This window comes from Pseudorca crassidens, chromosome 12, assembly GCF_039906515.1.
Source record: "Pseudorca crassidens isolate mPseCra1 chromosome 12, mPseCra1.hap1, whole genome shotgun sequence".
In the NCBI taxonomy this organism is placed as follows: domain Eukaryota; kingdom Metazoa; phylum Chordata; class Mammalia; order Artiodactyla; family Delphinidae; genus Pseudorca; species Pseudorca crassidens.
Genome location: NC_090307.1, coordinates 60,314,566 through 60,330,468, shown reverse-complemented (window position 1 = coordinate 60,330,468; position 15,903 = coordinate 60,314,566). Strand labels below are relative to the sequence as shown.

The 15,903-nt window shown below is 41.8% G+C and overlaps 1 protein-coding gene across 8 annotated transcripts in view; it reads right to left on the bottom strand.

The window, feature by feature from the left end:
- The window catches only part of ARHGAP28 (Rho GTPase activating protein 28), a 192,055-nt gene that overhangs the window by 131,480 nt on the left and 44,672 nt on the right, over positions 1-15,903 (bottom strand). The window lies entirely within an intron of this gene.

Here is a 15,903-nt window from a genome sequence, read left to right as displayed (position 1 = left end):
TCCTGGCTCAGAGCAAAAGAAAATGTGCTTTTGCTGGTGCAGGCTGCCGCTGTGTGCCACCTCAGACAGGTCTAGAGACATCCGTCCCCTCCTCCAGATTAAGAGAGCAGACTGTATGCTGAGGAGCCATGGCGCTTAGCATACTGCCCCACTTCTTCCCCAGGAGCACAGGCTGTGTCCTCCGGGCACACTGACAAACTCTTAACACATGACTCTCCTCCCTGGACTTCAGGAAGAATGGGAGGCTCAACTAAAACTCGCTTGTGCTCTTTTCATACTCTGAGTCGGAATCTTTGTATAAAGGTCCGCTTATCTAGAGAGAAAAGTGCTCTAAATTCCACTCTTGGATTTAGAAAGTTAGTTTTTAATAATCCAAATGTGCAGAAAAATACTCTAATGGCAATCTGAGAAAATAAAATTTCAATGCTTCAGTTGATTTCTCCAGAAAGCCTGTTTAAACCTGTTTAATCTTCCTTGGTACATCTAGGAAGAACCATAACTGAAAAATTCAATCGGTCATGTGATATTAGAATTCAGAGGCTTGAATTATTCTGTTGAATGAACAAACAGCAAGATCTGGAAATAAAGACTTCAGGCCCTTAAAGTGAATCTAAAGAATGTATAAGAAAACTGAAAACCATGAATTTTTAATATCACAAGTTAGACAATGACTCCAGAACAAAATTATTGGCGCGAAGGTATGACCTTTGACAGATAGAACAGCAACACAATGTCACTGACCAGTGGAGGGTCAAGCTCCTCCTGGAAGGACTGGTTGGTTCCAAGACCCTTCTGCAATTCACAGGACCATGGCCTCATTTTCCTATTACATGCCGAAGGCCAATGAGCCAGTTTTTAAAAGTGACAATTTTTCTAGTGTTTGAAGTCAGGCAAAAACATCAAGCAAAAACCACTGCAGTTTACTTACCACGTTATGAAGGAAAAAAGGTGGCTTCTAACAAAACTTGCTAGTCTATTATGAAAGTTAGTTTGTGGGGAGGTTCCAAGGGGCTGGGAGAGGAGTATTCATCATGTGCAGTGAGATATACCATAGAAAATACAGGACCAACCAGGCAGCTATCAGAAGCAAGATCAATTTTCTGTGTATCTATTTTGCAGCACCTTAAGCCTAGGATTGCACAGTATACACATTCTCTTAAAGAGAAATATTGTTGAATTGAAGTAAGAAAACAGCTGATCAGTGTTCGTTATTTAATATTTTTATTTTTAACTGAAAATGAATAAAGAATTAATATAATTAATTTCATCATTGTACAGAATTTACAATGTATAACCCCTCTCTCCCCTTTATACCCATTGTAGGAATGATCTAATAGAGACTTGGGCAAGTAATCCAGGATAATCTCATATTGACGAATGCATTTGGGTGTCAAATTTTGTATTTGTATTGTGAATTATATTTTCTGATGCCCTTCCTGATTACTCATAACCTTCATGGATCTCCCTGGACAAACTGGAAGCCAGTTTAGAACCTCTCCTGATGAAAGCAAACAGAGGGTAACTTACCATCTTTTCAATGTCACTGCCCAGAAACACACTGCAGTGTTTCACAATTCACAGCATGGCTTCATGTGCAATTGAGGTGGGACAAGGAAGGAGAGTAGGGGAAGATGTTTAAACAGTTCCCTAAAAATAGACTGTAATTCTTTATTCTCTGCCACTCAGAACATAACCACCAGAGCCCTAAATTCAATTTTTTTCTTCCATACTGTTTCTACCCACCCCAAATTTGCCAGTCCCCTTTGGGCATGAAAAGATAGAAAGAAGAGGAAAAACTGAACATGAAATGAAATAGAGGTATATGTAAGAGGAACATTCATGGTCTGAATATTTAAAATAATACTTCAAAGAAATATTGAAGGAGCAAGTTTCTTCATTTGTCCTTATTTTAAGCATAAGAAGACCTTACCTACTCTCACACGCCAAAGGCTTCTATAGTCAGCCATGGTCCATACCAATTATGGACCTTATACTTTATAGCATTTTAGAGTTTCACATTTATCATGTCTCATAAGTATTCTAATTACAAAGAAACGGAACATGCAGATGTTAAGTGACTTGCCCAAGGTCACAGGACAAAGCAGAATAGTCTTTTGGGAAGAAATGAGGAAAGCTTTTACACCCAAATGATCAGTATAAAGGCCACACAAATCACCTAGAATAACTGAGGTGTTTCTTTCAGGATCCTCATTAAGTTCTGCTTAGTGTTTAAAATACAAATTTGAACCAGGTAATTATAAGCATTGGTCTGGAAGCAGATTTAAGGAACAAATTTAGTTTGTAAGTGGGCTGGAAACTGCTCGATCAGAGCCATTGCTAAGGGGAACTGCAATATTTGTATAACTAATGAATTAACCTAAGAACCTATAGCTGAGAGAGGAAGGAAGGGATTGGAAAAATTTACATAGAAACAATGGAAAAACTCTATAATTGGTTTACGGAGGGAGAACCACAGAATTCTACAGAGGTCACAATTGCTGCACCATCACGTTACTTCCCCTCCATTTCTTGCTTAGCCAGAACTCTAAAAACTAAAGAAATCTAAAGACTAAGGAGGGGCATTTGACACTGTGAACCCATGCTTCTCTCTTGGACTGCGCCACTCCATAGGGAGTGCTCTGGAATGCTGTGGGAGAGCTTTTAAACTGTCGAAACAACTAGGGGCCTTCTGGTATTTAATCGGCAGGGCCAGAATGCTAGGAGTCCTACGATGCAGTGAACAGTCCTGCACGGAGAAAGAATCGTCCTGTGTCATACGTGACTTTCAAATACCGTTCTGGACACTGACCACAGGTGAAAGGCTTGTTTGTAATCACTGCAACCTAGAGCCCGATTCAGTTTTAGACTTAAGACAAAGTATTTTTTATGTACGGAATTTTCCAGGAACACAATTATTGTGTAAGTTGAGGGAAAACTGTACTTTGTTTTGTTCGAATATTCACCCTCCTGGAAGTTCAGGTCCTGTGCAGCAACACAGAACAAGCTCATCCGGCCCAGTTTCCACGTGCAGGGCCCCCATCCATGCCAATTCTGCGCGTCAGAGCGACCATCTGACTCCTTCACAGTGTTCTCTGCCTGAGCTGTGTCCCAATGTTTACATATTGAAACACTTATTATATAAAATGCACTTTCCTTTTTTTTATATATTACAGTTGGGGCATTATGTTGATTTTTAAAATTACGTGCACAAGGGGAGTATATTATCTGTAAATTTCATCTTGGGATTGATAAATGGAACAATGTATCTGATATGGTTGAAAGTCACGGCCCTAGCCATTCTTTCTTTTCTGGAAAATCTCTCATTCCCGGCTTCTGGGACAATGCTATCTCCTGGTTTTCCTGAACCCCTCCTTCCTTAGTCTACTTTACTGGCTCCTATTATACCCAACTCATAAAAGCTGCAGTGTTCCTGAGTTTCATTCCCATCCCTCTATTTTTACTGATTTATCTCTCTTGCTTACTTTGACAGCTTTGAGTAACACTTACTTGCCAAATGGCTAGACCCTGAGTTTCCCACTTCTTTTGCTGAATTTCACACCATATTTTCACTTGCCCACTGTGTACCACTTGTATTTTCTACCAGTGCAGTATCTCAAATGCAGCAAGTCCAAAACAGAACGCATTATCTTCCCGTGCAAAGTCTGCACCTCCTGTATTCCTGTTTTTCTTGGTTAAGGATGATATAATTTACCAAGTCTGCCAAATTATAGAAAACTGGAATCATTTTAGAATAATACATCATTTTTACACTTCCCGAAAGTAATTGCTCACCAAATCCAAACAAACTATTTTATATCTTGAATATTTCTAAAATCTGGAGCACAAGTTTTTGCACTTTTTCTGAAATACAATAAGTAGCATTACAGCCTTAACATTACGTATGGTTTAACTCATTTTTACTTAAGTTATATAGCCTTTAAAAATATAATTTTACACAACTTTATGCACAAAGATGTTAAATATAAGGTTATTTATGAAAATTTGGAAAAAAACAGCTAAAGGAATGGTTTGGTATTTTTATTATACATCCATACAAAAGTGATTTTGTACCCATTAAAATTATGCTAATGGAATGTCTTTATTATAATAAGAAATGTTTTTCATAGTGTTCTATGAAAAATAAGGATCTAAAATTATCTCAACCATATAAATTATGCAGGGAAAAATGACTGGAATGAATCACTAATGGTGATTTATCCCTGGTGAAAGGATTATAGATGATCTGTATTTTCCCCTTAATGTTTTCTTCTGCTATCTTTGTGATTTTCCACCATGCGTGTTTTTCCTATAAGTAATTATTTTAAGTCCTTTTCAAGTCTTGTCAATAGTGCCTGGACCATAGTTTCATCACTTATAACAGCCTTTGCATACACTTTCCTTGCTTCCTGTATCTTTTCCCTTCTGTCCATCTTTCACACTGCTTTGAGATGAATGTTTTCAAAATGTAGATTTGTCCCTGGAGTTCCCTTTCTGCTGGCTCCCCACCTGTGCAAAGGTCGAGGAGCAAACACATACACATGTCATAAAAAGATGGGAGAACCTGTCTCCCAAGTCTCTTTTTTCAGCCTCTTCCTCTGCAATTCCTCACCAACAAACAGACCTTCCACCTTTGCTTGAACAAGCCATGGACTGTGACATTTTTTGCAAGTCTGTTTTCTTCGACAAAAATGTCCTTTTTCTCTTTTGCTGCCAGGTCAAATAACACATTCATCCTTTAAGACTCTATTCAAATGCCATTACAGCCTGAAGCTTTTGCTGACAGAGATAGAGCCTCTCACACGCTCCTCCCAAATATTGTTGTGGATACTCTTCTGTTAGCATTTATCTCTTGGTATAAGAGAGGAATGGCCACAGGAGTTCCTCTTCCTGGGAAAATACTGTGTCTTAGTCACCTTTGTATTCTGAGCCCTGATACAAGGTCTGCACTCAGAAAGCATTTGATCGATGATCAAATTAATGTATGTAGCCAAAAGCTGCAGGAAGAAAATCTTCAAGCACCTCACATACTCAGATGGCTTGGAGGAGCTGAAGCCGAGTTTCTGACAAGACAAAAGGCAGAAGGAACCAGAATGTGCCAAAAGAAGAACACTAAGTTAAGTCAAGTTAGTTAGGAGGAAATGGCAGCTGGATTAATCAGTAATTGATAATGGTGGAGACTGTTAGAAAAGATGAATTAAGCTTTTACATTAAAACAATACCTTGTGCCTATGTATTTATAATAGAGAAGTCTTTAACACTTTGGTTAAAACTGTGTTTTTGAGTAGTAAAATAAAGCCACCATGGGAACACCTACGGGAAGCCGAGACACCAGATTAATACTCAAGGTACCATCACTTTGTCTGCACATCCTAACTTTTAAAATCTTAAAGCCTGGGCCACATTCCAGATCAACTGAATCAGAATCTAAGGGCCGGGGCCCAGATGTCAGTATTTTTTAAAAGCTCCCACTGTTGAGAATCACTCATTTACATGAAAACAGTTTTCCCCAACAGCAGATCATCTCCCCAGAAGGAAATTAATACTTCATGATTATTTTCATTGTTAACTTTGTTCCTAAAAAGTGACAGCAAATGATACACTCAGTATCAAAGAAAGGTAAATAACAACAATTAGCTTAAATAAACTTCTTCACTCAAGGGGTGCCGATTTTTACTTTAGTTGATTTTTTTTCTATTCTCAAAATACATTTTCAATATAAAATTCAAATCTGCATAAATGATCATATTGGAATACCATACTCCAATACCATATTTTGATATTTTTATCAAATATCAAAGGAAGAAAGGCCAAAGGAAGAAAAACTGGGGAACAAAAAATTTTATGGTAAGAAACTGAGCTCGTATGGACACGGAAGCTCTGCCAGCTTTGGAGGGAGGGTCGCAGTGGGACAGCAGCTGGGACCCGGAGTTGGGAAAGGAGACTGGAGAGGTAAGCTGATTCCAACTCTCCTTCCTGAGGGCTGCTTTCCTCCTTTGGGTTCCCATATCTTTACCCTCGTTGTCACCAATTCATCCTGACTTGGGTATACTTACCCCTTATTAGACTCTGGCATGGTTAGAAAAATTCCCTGAAATTTTTCTTTAAGAATCTATGACAGGATAGTTTTTCAAAATTTATTTACTAAAAACTGAAGAAAGGAGGGGGAAAGAAAATGAAATGATTAAAGAAAAAAACAAAAACAGGAAATTTGTAATGCATAAGTATGTGACCAATAGTGACTTCATAATGCAGTTTAACTGGCATAAATTAACAATGCTAGAAATCGTTATCTTGTTCACTTGATCTCAAAACACTCTTTTATTTAACTGACTTTTCTCTCCATTTAAAGACAAGCACCTTATTCTCAATTCTGCCCCCCTCTTAAAACTTGTCCTTATTTCAAACACTATACTATCTCTTAGTGGAGTGTTTTTCAAAAATTTTTTAACTTCCACTCATATCAAGAAATACAATTTATATCTCCACCCAACACACACATAAATCATATATGCAACAAAAACAAATTTCATGAAAGTCTCATTATGCGTGACATGCTCTGATGTATTTTCTATTCCATTCTTTCACATGCTGATAGTGACCTACCAAACTGGCTTCATAACCCTCTACTGGGTGGTGCGAGCGGCTGGAAAGCTAAGCAAAGCCTGCAGAGTCCCAGCGCAGTCTATTTAAATAGTGCTCGTACAGACACAGAAGCTTGTTTCCACATCAGACACAATAATGCTCCTTTCCCAGTTTCTCAACTCCGCCCACTTTGGGAGAATTCTTAGAACCTGCTGGTTGGCTCTGATACAGTAAGGACTATGACATACCGGGGGTGGGAGGTGTGTGAGAATAACAGAGTCACAGTCACCGCATCAACTCCCGTAAGTACTGACAGAAGTTAATCCAAGTTCCAGCTGCTTACAAGCCGGGGAAGCAGAGAGAAGGGAGCAGTACCTGCTGGTCTGGGGCCAGAGGAGGGGGAGTTGAGGCTCAAGAATCCGGAACGAAGAAGATACCTTTCCTCTATCGCTCACTTCTAGCGCCAGGAAGAGGTAGCAAAACGGCAGGTAATGTGTATGTTTTGAGTGACACACCTGGTTCTCTTGAATGAACAAATGAATGAACGGTTAAATCAATATTCATAGCCCTAAGCCAGTATTTCTTTTTTAAAAATTCATACTGGTATAAAAATTGCCCCCCCCCATTTTGCTTGGATCATTTGGAATCTGTGTTATTTTGTGTACATGAATTATGCAGAGTCTTGAATGGAAGAGCTGCTTACAGGTGACAAACTTGGGGGCCTAATTAGGAACTCCTATGAGAACCTTACGAAAGGGAGACTTAGATTCGTTAACAAGCACTGAAATTAATTCCAAAGACAACTTATGAGGTAATCAGTTGGTTTTTCCTCCCTGAATTTCCTTTCAGAAAAAAATCAGCTCCTTAATGCCTTTAGAGCTCTGGGTGCCCATCGGCATTTGCTGCACAGCAGCTGCCTCGATACAAACAACTCTGACTCCGCAGATTGCTGGCTGGTCCTGGGAGAGATGCTGCTATTCGTCAAGTGTGACATTAGGGTGAAGTTTGAGGACAGGGGATTACAATCAGGTATCTTTACTCAAGACTTTCAAATGTGACTACAATTAGAAAACACAAGGCCTTTCATAGGATTTTACAGAGGGACTTCCTCACATTCATCAAGTAAAGTAACTTGAATTTTGATACTTTGGCCTTTGTTTCCACCACCTTTTGTTCCTGTCTCTGTTATAGCATGTACTCTTGTTGTCTTCACACTGACTATGAACAAGTCTTCACTCTTTCACTAAATCCAGTTCAGAGCAAGGATGTGTCTGTCACCTTATTCTTCTTTGTATTCCTAAAACCTAGACGGTACCTGGAGTTGAGAATGTGTCCAATACCCAGTACATAAGCAAATAAGAAGAGGGTAAGAGGGATGTGAGCTTTGCTCTAGGATGGGGGGTAGTGGGGACGGCGGAAGCAGGGCAGGAGAAGCCAGAGGAATTGCAGGCCATCCCAGGAAACGAAGGAGATGACATTCAGAGTAGCAAGCTTCAACCCAACAGGGCTCCCGGCCACTTACTTCCTGAGAAGGAAGCTTACCTTTATAGCAAGGCTTCCCAATCCTTAAGGTGCAGATAAATCACCTAGGAATCTTGTTAAAATGAAGCTTCTGACTCAGGAAGTCTGAGTCAGAACCCTACAGTCTGATTTTCTAACAAGGCTCCCAAGGGTTCCAAATGCTGCTGGTTCAGTTTAGACACACCTCAAGTAACAAGGCAGCCTCAGGACCTGCGCTCTAAGTGTCTGTAACTCACGGGTTCAGTTGGGGTCCTGGGAAGAAGTAGACAGGAAACGCAAACAGCTTAATTGAGGAGCCTTGACTAAGATGTGAGTAGCATTAGGGGACACCAGCAAGAGAAAATTAAGGACCTTAAGACTTGCAACTGGGAGGATGAGCCATCACTAGCCCCAAACCAAAAGGTGCAAAGGGAGGGAGAGGTTACCAGAATCAAAGAACTTTGAAGCTGGAACAGGAACTGTAGGACAGGGTCATGAAAAGAGCTGTGTTCTTGGGTATCTTGGGTAGAGGAGCAAAGGCATTTCCTAGGGCGGAAGAGGGAGAATAAATATCTGTCTCCCTCCCTTCGCAGCTTCTGATCCCCTCCCATGCCTCCCATTGGCCAGATGCAATTGGGACCTAGGGGACAAGGAGGCCTTGTTGATAAGCCCCCTAGAGCAACCCAGAGCACAGAAAGGAGAGTGGACTGGACAGCACAGGGAGCTAGCCAGCATAGGAACTCCAACCAATTTAGCAATTTACTATTTCCTGTGGTTAAAAGTAAATACTCTTAAAACACAAAGAGTCTGGACTTGTCTAAGGGAGCTACATGAAAAAAGACTGCACCAGTCTGTGTTGATTCCGTAGGCAATCTTTAGGAGGAGAAGACTCTCAAGGGGCTTGTTAAGTAGGGGCAGCTTTAGAGATAAAAGAAAAACAAGCTGACTGCCTGAGGCAAGGGCAGAAAGGAAGTGCTGGGAAGCCATTAAAAGACCAGCCCAGGAAGTGAAGAATAGAGTGGCCCCAGGATCTCTTAGAGAAACAGGACCAGCAGGTTGGCGCTGGGGGCAGGAAAGCAGAGAGCCTTCGCTTAGCTCTCAGAGGCACTTTGCCTAAAAATTTCCAACTCCTTTTTAAAATGTAGATGCAATATCATTGGTTGAATTCCAAGATTTGGAGAAGAAAGCAGACCCAAGGAAAGCTGGAAAGAGTAAGCATCATAAATGCTAGCTCCTAAAAAATTCCAACCAGAAGTCTGTTAGAGACATATGATTAAAATTGTATGTGTATGTATATATACATGTATTCTCACACACAGAGAGACACACACAGGCTTCCTCATTAGAGCTTTAATCAAGGCTCTTAGGAAAACACTAAAAAAAAGTGGGAAAATCAACATCCTCATATTTAGACTTTCAACATGCTAAAAGCCAGCATCTTTCACCCTAAAAGATAGTGTCACCTCATCACCCCTGAGGGATGTGCCATGCTCCTGGTCAGTGCTAAGCAGAGCAGTCCTTCCCAAGTCTGCAGGGCATTCAGAAATGGCTGCACTCCCAATGAAGTGAGAACACAGTCTGGACCTTGACTGAGGGAGATTTGGTTGCCTTTTGCCAGGATGATATGATACACTTTTTTTTTTTAATTTATTTATTATTTTTTGGCTGCGTTGGGTCTTCATCACTGCACGCAGGCTTTCTCCAGTTGCGGTGAGCAGGGGCTACTCTTCATTGTGGTGCACAGGCTTCTCACTGCAGTGGCTTCTCTGGTTGCGGAGCACGGGCTCTAGGCACGCAGGCTTCAGTAGTTGTGGCTCGCAGGCTCTAGCGCACAGGCTCAGTAGTTGTGGCACACGGACTTAGTTGCTCCGCAGCATGTGGGATCCTCCCAGACCAGGGCTCAAACCCGTGTCCCCTGCATTGGCAGGTGGATTCTTAACCACTGCGCCACCAGGGAAGCCTGATGATATGATATACTTTTGACTGATGTGTTCCCTCTTCACCACCTCCGCCCCCTTCCCTAAACCCATATTCCAAGAGATTTGGCTGGGGCAGGGCTCATTCACCACTTGCCCCAGAGGGAATTGTCAGGAGGAAAAAGAAAGAAAAGAAAACGCAATGAACAAAGATTCCAAGTTCTTGGCTCTAGTTCAAATGAGAGACAAAAATAATTTTGAAAAGAGATATGAACTGGCAGGAGAAGTTTTTTGTTTGTTGTTGTTCTTTTGTTTTTTCTTTATTTTTTAAACCACCCCACTCCAAACTGGGAAGAAGGGAAAATTTAGAGAGGAAAAAGAGCATGATAAGCAATTAGCCGCTGTGCATTCAGTATCCCATCCCCAGAATAAAGCCCCGATGTACCAGGTGGGAGTTGGGGTCATCACAGTTTTCTCTCCAAATTTGGGGAGGCTCTGGGAGGACACATGCTTCCTACCATTAAAGGCAGCGGCAGAGACATCCCCTGGGACAAGGGCAAGAAGAATTGGGATAGAGGATCCTGGTGGGCTAAGTCACATGGGGTCAGGAGTTCCCTGCCTTGCCTATGGGTACTGATTTTAGCTGAGAGACAGAAAGAGAAGGAGATTGATTGATTCTATGTCTAACAGACACTCCTGGCTTGAGGTAAGAGTCCTGATAGCAGGGGCTGCCTAGCAGATAGCCAGGTGGGAGCCACGCCTGTGCCCACGGATCCATGTCTGCATCCCAGAAGCACTGCCCCCAACTCCACTAGGGTCAAGGGGTCAGCTCTGGGCTCCAAGAAGTCAGGGGAGGGGAGGCTGAGTCCAGAACCCAAGTCCCTGACGGCCTCTATAGAGGCACTCCTTATAGCACCAGTAGGGAGGGGAACGAGGAGGATGGAGGGGAAAGATCCTGAATATTCCTGAATCTTAACCGGAAGCAAGTTACTCCAAAATTGGATGTGGCTGACTGGCTGTGGCTGTGACTAGATTAATTTTTCCTGCTATCTGTCAAAAATAGGGGATTCGAGTTAGAATACAAATTTTGTTGCCAAAATAAAGAAAATTATATTCTGTGACTGTGAAATTGATGTGCATTACAAGTGACTGATTTTTCTCAGCCTCACTGCTTAAATGTTGTATGTGAATATTCAGTCAAGGTCAAATTCTATCCAGAAAAAGCACCCCCATGGTCTCACTTGGGCCAACAATGGAGAAGCAGATTCTTGTTGGCCATCTGGCCTTCATCTTAATCTCACCTGAGATTAACTCTGATTTAGAGCTGGGATGGTCTCATAGGTCCAGTCCATGCTCTGTAAGTGGCAGCCCTGCCTGGAAGCACCTGTCTCTCCAGGTACCTGGTCCTGCCTGAGGGGTGACATGCACAGCCAAGTCCCGCTAACACACGTCACGTGGCTGCCAGCTCCCCTGATCACAGGCAGGGTCTGACTCTTCTGCTTGCCTCTCCTTCCCAACGTCTTACTGCAGCCTTGTATTCCCCCTGCAGTTTCCCAAACTATCCCAGTTCCTAAGGATCTCTTTTACGTAAGCTAGGGGCTCTGGAGTTCCCTGACAGTGACATTTTGGGTTCTCTTCTATTTACTTTTGTAGTGGGATGGTTGCATTTCTGCCAGAGGGTTGTTAGAAAGACACACATTGGCCAGAGTAACTGTGAAGCAATAAAGAAATGTCCGAGGCCTGCTCGAGTCTTGACAAATGGATTTTCATCATTAACTAAACATCTTTCCTGATAAGGAGGAAGATGATGTTTCCCTTCTTCTCTCACAACAGCGCCCCTAAACACACACACACACACACACACACACACAACAAGTTCGCACCCATGCAAGCAACAAAATTTACATATTACTGGGGAAGAGGGATAGATACTATCTCTTCCTTCAAGAGAGTCAGTCAGAAAGGACGTAAAAATGGTCAGAGTAGCCTGGGAGCCCCGAGGAGAAGTGGCCTGCCTGCATTGTTCAAAGTCCTGCAGCTACTTCCAGCAAAACCTCAGAGTTCTTCTACGACCTCCAGACTGAAAAACACAGACAGGTAACAAATTGTGCCGCTCACTCAGCACTGTGTGGGAGGGAGTTCCCAGGCCTCTCAGGCAAACAACGTTTGGTTCACATTCCCACCCTGCCACGTACCAGCTGTACAAACGTGGGGAAGACGCCTGGCCTCCTCGTGCCTCAGTTTCCATATCTGTAAACTGAGGATAACCACCTCTGCATGGAGTCTTCGTGAAGATGAATGAAGCCGCATTTGTAAAATGCCTGCACACACTCTAATTCCACTCCTACCATGGTCACCAAAACCTACGGAATTGTAGCGGTAGATGTTTTGATAGTTCAGGCACTTCGATGCTTTGGAAATTACACTACTTCTTGAAAAAGTTTGAGATGGGTTTGTCTCATGTTGATGTCTGATTTCTTCTGTTTCACAGATTAGAAAGCAGTTTTTTTTGTTTTTTTTTTTTGTTTTTTGCGGTACGTGGGCCTCTCACTGTTGTGGCCTCTCCCATTGCAGAGCACAGGCTCCGGACACGCAAGCTCAGCGGCCAAGGCTCACGGGCCCAGCCGCTCCGCGGCATGTGGGATCTTCCCGGACCGGGGCACGAACCCGTGTCCCCTGCATCGGCAGGCGGACTCTCAACCACTGCGCCACCAGGGAAGCCCTGAAAGCAGTTTTTGAAGGGACTGTAACTTCTTACTGGTAAGGGATCTCCACAGACTTGCCTAATTCAAAAGGAGACTATGCTTTAGGGTTTTTGTTTTGTCAGAAGGAGAAGGAGGAAGAGCAGAAGCAGAAGCAACAGCAGCAGAAACCAGAGATGGATCAAGTGGTAAATCCTGTAATATTTTAACTGAACGATACTGAACATTCATAGCTACTGAATAATTTGAGGCTGTCAAAAGAATGAAAGACGACTGATGCATACTATGCTATTATATAAAAGAATCTTTTGAAGTACATGTAGGCTCTGCTGGCCTCCATGATAATTATATTGCTATAATACAAAGCACTCTGTCTGGACTAGTCCTACTGCGCCTGTGGATGCCCAACACCAGCGCTGAAGGTGCCTGGTCAACCACCAGGCTCCCGAAACTGCCTCAGCAGGCGGCACTGACATGTGGTTCCTGTCTCCTTATCTCCAGGACTCCTTTTGAAGTTTATGGAAGCACTGTTTGGAATTAGCACCACAACTCATGGAACAGGAAGAAAAACAGGGTGAAAACATCTATATTATCACCTACTTATTCCAGGAGTTTCAGATAGTCAAACACCACTTCAGTACACAAATAACTGAAGTACTGTGCCTTCTGTCTTTTTAAGCAAAATAATGGACGTTTCACGTCCCAACTAGTGATTTTTGTGACGTACCAAGCTGGATTCTTGGAAAGTCTAAAACAGAGATCTGCATTTTTAGCAGGAGATATCCTTTACATATCTGGCCCCAATTTTACTACGTATTTTCATAAGAGAAAGAAAAAAGTTGAAGTCTTCATGTTCATTTGCTTAACTACATCTAACAAACAGAAAGTAACACAGACCTTCAAAGCTAACAGAGACAAGACCTGTTTACTCTGCTCACTTACAAACCCTGAGTTTGTTTGGGACCTGAGCTCTGTAAGCCTATCATTTATTCATCACTCAAGACTCCTAGCAATGAATGTCCATCTCATCAGTGCTCACATTGGTCAAATACTCCTCTCAATAGTTTTTTCCCCTTAAATAATCCACAGGCTTCTCTATCACTATGAAACAATTCCCTTTTTCTCAAAGCCTCCTTCCTTCTGTTTAGACAAGCACTTGGGGGCAATTGTTGGTGCAATCTTCTCTCTGTCAGTGGTCTTACTGCCACGTCCCACGAGGCCTTCAGAGAGAGCTGAAAGGCTTTTGCACTCTGGCAAGAAGGCGGTAAATTGCCTTCGCCCCTGTCTTTCATGTAACAATACTGCACATCTTGACTAAGCTGCCTTCAATCTCTGCTTCTGGAAAATTTCCAGGCAGGGTCTGTGTTTACGTCAGCAAGACTGATTCAAAACAACATCTCTGGGGTTTTAAACAGGCTTTGAAACACAGTCCTACACTCATCTGGGGTCAGTAGGAGGCCTTCCAGTAAATCTGTTATTTCACTTTATCATTCTACTTATTGCAGAGGGGCACTGATTTCCTTTTAGCTCATCTTATAAGCTATTTTGTTATTTTTCATAAAATTTCTGCCAGAACCTTGGCTATTAGAGCCTTGCATTATTATGCCCACTGTCTTCAGAATTCCTTATCTGTAGAGATTCTGCCTGTTTGGGTAAGCTAAGTGTTGTTGTTCTGTTTTCCATCTGTTTTGTTTTTTTTTTAACTTTAGGATCATAAAATGAAGTCCTTCAGAGTCATATCTTGTTAAATTTGCCTTTGATTAGCACAGCTGCTCTGCAATTAATCCCTGGGCTTAGAGTTTAACAAGGGCCTTACAAAACTTGTAAAAGATGGGACGTGTACAGAGGGGTCAGGGCAGGGGGTTTGTGATTATTTGCAGAACTACAGGGGCTATCACAATGAAACTGTAGAATGTGAAACTGAAAACAATTTCTAAATATGCAAATTCCTTATTACTTGCAAGATTTAAAGTTAAAGACTTCTTATTTAGCAGTAAGTGTGAAATTATTTTCACAAACAAATGAGTACATCAAGCTATTGCCACAATCCTAGACATCGTGCCAGACATTTATCCCCTATCATGAACCTTGGTTTTTCTTACCACCCCCTGAAATCTGTGATTAAAAAAAAAAAAATTTCCCCACACTATACCCAAAAAAACAATGTTGCATTTCGGTAGGCTTTCTTACTACACTCTCATCTAAAAAGAAGGCTCACTGAGGCCAAAGTAGACTTTACCTTTGATTACAAAATACACTAGTAAAACAATTTAAAAACAACAAAGAAACTATAAACACACTTGCAAAATATAAAAATGATGCTACTTAACTAAAAAAAAAAGAACACAGTAAAGCAAATGATTCTAATCCAATTTAAAGGAAATGAATTTCAAATAAGCAACAAAACTATCCTTCCTGATACTTGCACTTCCCTCTAAAAGACAATACAAAGGACAAGAAAAGGAATAAAAAGAAAATAAAAGACCAGCAAGGACCCTTGACAAAGTGGCTGTACGGATAACAATGATCTAACAATTAAACATGAAACAAGGTGAACAGATATTATGGAAGTCTTTCTGGGAAGAGCATGCACTTGTGTTTACTGAAGTAGACCCTCTGCTTGCGATTAATCAGAGGAATTTTTGGCTTCGAGTGTACACTCTATAACTCAGGCACCAATGTCTCGAAGAAGGTGCATAAGAGAGGAGCAGGCAGAGGCCAGGAAAAGATCAGAAGAAATGGACGGCGGCAGATCACACAAATCCCCAGGCCAAATGAGGGCAGGCACATGATGAGAACGCCTTCCTACCCACATGTCTTCTCTCGGACCAGGGCAAGGAACACAGCCATTTCTGGTTGGTGCCCTTTGTCCCAGCACTGAACACAAGAGGAAAGGCTGGTAGCCCCACCAAAGAAATATTTTAATGCCATTAAAGAGTGGAAGAGCTTGCTTGAGTAATGGAGTCTACCTCAGTTGATGTTTCTAAAATTAGATAATCATCTGGAAAGATTAGATGAGATAGTTGAAAGGCTCCTGCTCAAAAACAGGAACTGGAATCAAAACATCTCTAAGCCATTCCTTTTTATGCATCTATTAAGATCCCATTTTAACTAGCCTTCCCAAATTAGTAACAAGGCTTATCTACTTGCCTTCTATATTTGAGCTTTAGAAACTTACATTCATACCACAACAAAACTTTTGA